This window comes from Rutilus rutilus (assembly GCF_951802725.1).
Source record: "Rutilus rutilus genome assembly, chromosome: 3".
Lineage (NCBI taxonomy): Eukaryota > Metazoa > Chordata > Actinopteri > Cypriniformes > Leuciscidae > Rutilus > Rutilus rutilus.
In genome coordinates, this window is record NC_140211.1 from 23,952,359 (window position 1) to 23,958,358 (window position 6,000).

Here is a 6,000-nt window from a genome sequence, read left to right on the forward strand (position 1 = left end):
TAGCAACATTATAATACAGACCTTTGTTTTGTTTTTTTTACACACAACACAACAGAGACACTTTAGCTTTTATTATAACTTTCCTGAAGCATCTCATAGAACATATTTAATTCAAAGCCAATAACGGGCAGCTGTAAAGTAATGACGCACTCAGTGTGCCCTCTATTTTATTAAGCTACCCGGTTAATTAGGTGTAAAACAAATCCCAGACCTCATCACCTCCAGGAAACATATATATGTGCATGAGTCTATTGGAAAAACGTGACATGATCTCGTCCTCTGTCAATCATAGTGTGGCTGCCTCATGGCTCTACAATCAGCCTCGGGTAATGAGATTCCACACGGTCGCCGTGGAAACCAATATGGTCTCTTTTCACGAGCACAGCTGTGACAGCTATTTTAAACAGACAATACACTGTCCCAATCACCATACACACACAAAGACAATGAACAGCCTTTGGCCAATAAAACGAGCATGAGCAAAACGAAAATGAGCAAGGCTAATTGCTTCTTTCCATTCAGAGAAATTAACAAACAAATGCCTTAGCAAATCATAAATCAGCTATTGCATTCAGTTCTCCACAGTAAAGCCTTTCATCGTCTGTAACGGATCTGACTGAAGTTTAGGGCTTTTCATGTGTTTCCGAAAGTCGAAAAAATGGTCTTAAATGATCAGAACTCAACTGGTCTGTTAGTATGACTGCAAAGAAAGAACAAAGACAAATATGTTAAGATTCTGCTGTACATTAGAGTGAACCATAATTTAAATAATGTGAACTATTTTTTTAAGGAAGTGATTTTGCCTTTAATGTGTATTCATTAAAACAATGAATACTATGAAACTCTGGAAAGTCTAAATCTAAACATGACATTTAACTTTGACCTATGAGCATGTTCTTTCTCTTAGCATCAAATGCTTCCACGTCTCAACAGTTCACATAAAGACTGCAGATTATATCACATGGTTCAGTAGGGTTAACATCACCCTGAGGCTTTTTCAAAAGAAATCCTAAGACTAAGGTTTTGTACCTCCACTTTTCACAGCTGGTTTGCAAAAGGCCTTTTTTCGAAGTAGCAAAGAATATGATCTTAATCCTTAAGGAGCCACTTAAAATGGATTAGCACTGACAAAACATTTGATGTGATGTGGTCAATAGTCAACTTACTGGCTACAAAGGCAACACAAGATGCACAAAGGCGAATATGGTCCAGTCCACACTCCACACACACTAGAGCTGCACGTAAAAAATAAATAAAAAAATACCAATCTTGATTCAAAACCCCACGCGATCTCATTCCTAAATGACCACAATTTGCATGTGTCTTTTGAACTATTGACAAAATCACACCAGTACATTCAAACTATGAACAACATTTTAAATAGACTGCAGCAATTAAACATTTTGTCAGAGCCTCTGGTAAATCACGTTATTTTGCTGTCTGTTCAGAATCGTGATCTCAGTTTGAAACAAAAAAAATCGTGATTCTCAATTTATCCAGTCATGCAGCAACACAACAAACAATATAAAACAAGTTTTTTCACACATCCATCTGTGACGCATAAGAGGCATGTATTTTGCAGCCCATATTCATTCTACCTAGATGAGCATCATCACTGAGATTAACTTTTAAGCCTATTTCCCACTTACTAGCACCCCCACACACCACCCTGAGAATGCACAATAAACCTACTTATAAACACAAGCTTTTGCAATACAGGCAAATATGAAGCAGAATAAAAGAGTGACCTACTACATTGTTCAAAATTGTTACAATTGATTCAATTTAAACATGCTACAGTATGACAGAAAACAAACCTGAATAAAAACAAACTATTTAAAAATTGTTTTTGTTAAATTAAATAAATCTGAAATTAAATACAATATAAATATCAGATGAAAACCTCAAATTCAAAAATGTTTAAAATTGAAATATAAATATAAAAAAATCTTATAAATATGAGAAAAAACTAAAAAAAAAACTAAATGTAGCACATATATAATGGTATAACAACATGCGATGGTCACAATCCTCAAACCACTTTAGAATTTATTGCTGTTACTAGAAGAAATGCTCGCTACATAAATCACTTTCAGTTACTTTCTGAAATTAGTCTACTTTTTGACGGCTTTAGTGTTACACTAAAATTTAAGAAACCCCCTCAACTGTTAACAAAGCTTTAATTTCTGTTTATGCATTTATTCTGACAAGGCGCTACACAAATCCATGGTCATGCCTAATAATGAGTTTGCACAATTTGCCATGAGATGTAATATTTGACTGTAATTTCCCCCAAAAAAACAGTTTTGGAGAAATACAGTGTAAAGCCAGTAGCGATGCATTACTCAGACTTGTTGATGTGGAAGAAGAGAGGCTGATCGCCAAAAGCCATCCCACCCGTTGGCAGCACACATGCTCACAGCACACCCCTTAAGCTACTGCTGTGCTCAAGATAAAATAAGCATTTTGACTGGCCAATCAATAACATAGAAACAAATTATATGGTAATCTCATTGGTTTTCTCATAAATCTATAACTAAAACAACCTCCAAGTCTTGGAGTTGAATTTCTCACAGGCAATTGCTACTGAATATTTATGAGACTAGTGAAATATCCCTATAATGTTGAGTCATATCCGACAACTTGCTTAGGGAGACCTGATAAAGATCTCCATCTTTTATGTTTGAGGATAGAATATTATAGATATTATGAGGATAGAGGATAGATATTAAAACTACAGAAGTTATTCATTCAAGAGCAGAGAGTCTTTTCTTGTTTGATTAACATTCATGACTGCAGCAGTCATTAATGTTGGCTGCTGTCACTTTAAGAGCTGCACGGATCCAATCAAATTTCACTTTTCTAACTTTATTTAGTGTGTCATGTTGCTGTTTGAGCATAAACAATGTCTGCAAAGTTACAACGTCTGCAAAGTTCAAAGCAAAGGAAGATATTTGGTTTTAAAGAAATCGTTTTTAAGGACAACAACAAATGGCTGGTAGGGACTACACAACATTCCGCTTGGGATAGTGAATTCACTAACCCTAAAATTTACATAAACCCCGCCCCCAGGAACGCAGTCCATGTTGTGAAGAGGAAGAGTTGTTGTAGTAGAGCACATTTGTCTGAGTCTGCTCACGCTGTCACATCCGTCTTTTCACATGCAATACAGCACGTAACACAAATGCAATAGCATGTCACTCTGTAGGCATCTTACAACAGTTCCCACACAAGCGATTTATAGATTAGTATGACAGAATACGCTAATTGAAGATAGTTACCTCCACATCTGCAACATAAATTCATCAACTAACCATTCAGAAACGTTCTGTTGCATTCTACATTGTCACTTCTTCTTGAGTCTCTCCATCATTGTCTGACTCCAGTTTAAACATAAAAGGCAGAACAGTTTCTGACATTTTAGTGCTTGACTGCGTGAGGTAATCAGAGCTGCTAACATGCACAAGCTCTTGAAGCTCCGCCCTCTGAGCAGCAGCTAATTTGCATTTAAAGGGATACACACGCGTTTTACTGACCCTCAAAAAGGGACAATTTTAACATGCTGTAAAAAAATGATCTGTGGGGTTTTTTGAGCTAAAACTTCACATACACACTCTGGGGACAACAGAGACTTATTTTACACATTGTAAAAAGGGGCATTATACCACCCCTTTCATATAAAGCACGTCCCGCTTTATCAACAGTAGATTGCATTTGACGTCACTCAGTTATTCGGCTGATTTGGATGTTAAGTTTAGCTTAGTGAGGAACGAAAGTGCACCGCTGTGAAGAAAAGGAAGGTGAGCTGGACATTACGAGGCAGCGGCACAATAATTGTTTTTCCTTGATTATCTTGTTTTCATAATCGTTGGAAGCAAAAATCGAAATACGATTAATTGCACAGCCCTAACCTTACCGCACCGCCACCAACTTAACCTCTGTGTCTCTGTGGGGTAGCTGACAAAACTAACATTTTAACCCTTCCAGTCTAATTTAGCACTGCAAACATAAATGATAGCTTTAACATGTCAATGCTGGCAAATGACCATGGTATAAGCGGGATAATCCACGGCTAGCAGTGCATTAAACAATTTGAACACACTCCGTTCATTTCTGACATTTATCCCATATTCCTCATTCAAAATACAGTATGAACTATTCACTTACAGCATGGACTGAAAATCACTCATTCACACAGATTTCATCTGTCATTATAAAAATGAAACTTTTCAAAGGGAGAGACACAGAGTGGGAGACAAATTCCAGAATTAATGTATACTGGCACTTATACTACTTACCCTCATCTGACCCATTAATATACGAGAGATGAAAGTCTATTGCTGTGAATATAATTATGCCTTTCATCCAGAGTTAATCCTGTACAGGGATTTTAACATAGTATTTGACTTTTAACAGACACTTCGCCTTTTGACACACAGTGATGAACTATATCAAAGACAGCATCATGTAGTAAACTGATTTGTACTTCTACACCCAAATTAGTGCTCATAATATATTTGTGATTTTATAAGCTCAATGGAATGGATTCTTCCACTGAATAAAAAGAATACTTTGCAAACAGTGACAGGGAAACCGGCTGAACTGACAAAGGCAAAAAGCTGTCTCACATTTCACCCAAGAGAGTAACACCACCACCCAAGTCATCTTATACACGACCTGATGTCGCAGCTATTCCAAAACAAAAAAGGTTTACAAAGTCAGAGAGGTGACACTGCATGATACAGCCAAGCTTTTCCTGTGTCACTTCATCATCATCATCATCATCATCATCATGACAACATGATGACATGACTACAGCACTACATCCTAACCCCCTCTGGACAGAAAACCTGTGTCCTTATGACCTCTGGTCCGGAGGACAAAAAGGCGGAGATCTGTACAGGATTTTGCAAAAATCAGAAGAATGGGTGCAGATCTGGAAACGGGTGTGATGTTAAACTACTGTTTATGACATTCAGCCTCATCAAATGCACTGAGTACGAGGGCATCGATTAATGATGAGAGCTATCGACAGCCTTGTTTTTAGGCTCTCCTAACATTTAGGAGAGTCTTTGGTCATATATTATGAGCAGAGATACTGCGTAACACACGTTTATACAGTGAAAAACAACGATCAGCTGCTAGCAGTAACGTTAGCTAACAGGATCAAATAGCTAGCTGTCAAAGCTGCTTACACAAGCAGCTGCGTACATTTCTACCCCGTTATAACGAAGCCACCTTCTATCTAAACACTGCACCACTGATCCAGAGCAAACCATCATATATCAGTTACAATAAGTGAGAATGGGAATGAAAGAGATACTGACCTCCAGGAGCTAACGTTAACGCCACTGCCACTCGCTTCAGCGGAGTATCTCTGGCCCTGCTGCGGCGAAACAGCGTCTCAAAACACATTCATCGTAACATACGATGACGAACGCATGATGTGACAGTGGCACGACGCGACGATTGCACATCCGTGTCTTGCGGTAGCGGGTCAGTCAGTGATGCGCTGATGACTGTGCCTGTAGATAAGCGCCGCTCGTCGTCGTCGTGGTCTTCGTCCTCGTCCTCCTCCTCCTCTCTCTCTCTCTCTCTCTCTCTCTCTCTCTCTCTCTCTCTCTCTCTCTCTCTCTCTCTCTCTCTCTCTCTCTCTGCTTGCAAACTGACTGTATATGATGATAGCGACGTCCGATTCGTGATGGAATCGTTCGTTTGAGTCGGTTCTTTTCAATGAATCAGTTTTATTCGGTTCTCAACGATTTGTTCACAGATCAGTCTGAATCGGTTTTGTTTGGATTGTTTGAATACTCAAAAAAGAATACATTACAAATATTACATAATTAATTTATATTTCCTTCTAGCTAAATTTCACATGCATGCATCTGTTTTAATGTGTTGTCTTGTTATTTATGTAAAAAAAATAAAAATAAAAAAAAGATCAGTCTGAATCGGTCGAGCGGTTCTTGAGTCACCAACTCACAGAACAGAGAACTGCCT

General features: G+C 38.1%; 1 protein-coding gene across 16 annotated transcripts in view; it reads right to left on the reverse strand.

Annotated features, from left to right (window-relative positions):
* madd (MAP-kinase activating death domain) overlaps nucleotides 1-5,709 on the reverse strand; it is a 58,215-nt gene extending 52,506 nt beyond the window's left edge. For all 16 annotated transcript variants that reach the window (XM_084405993.1, XM_084405989.1, XM_084405997.1 and 13 more), the window contains exon 1: nucleotides 5,328-5,709. The gene's annotated coding sequence lies outside the window, so the exon portion shown is untranslated. The remainder of the gene's footprint in view (nucleotides 1-5,327) is intronic.
* Between the last annotated feature and the right edge of the window lie 291 nt (nucleotides 5,710-6,000).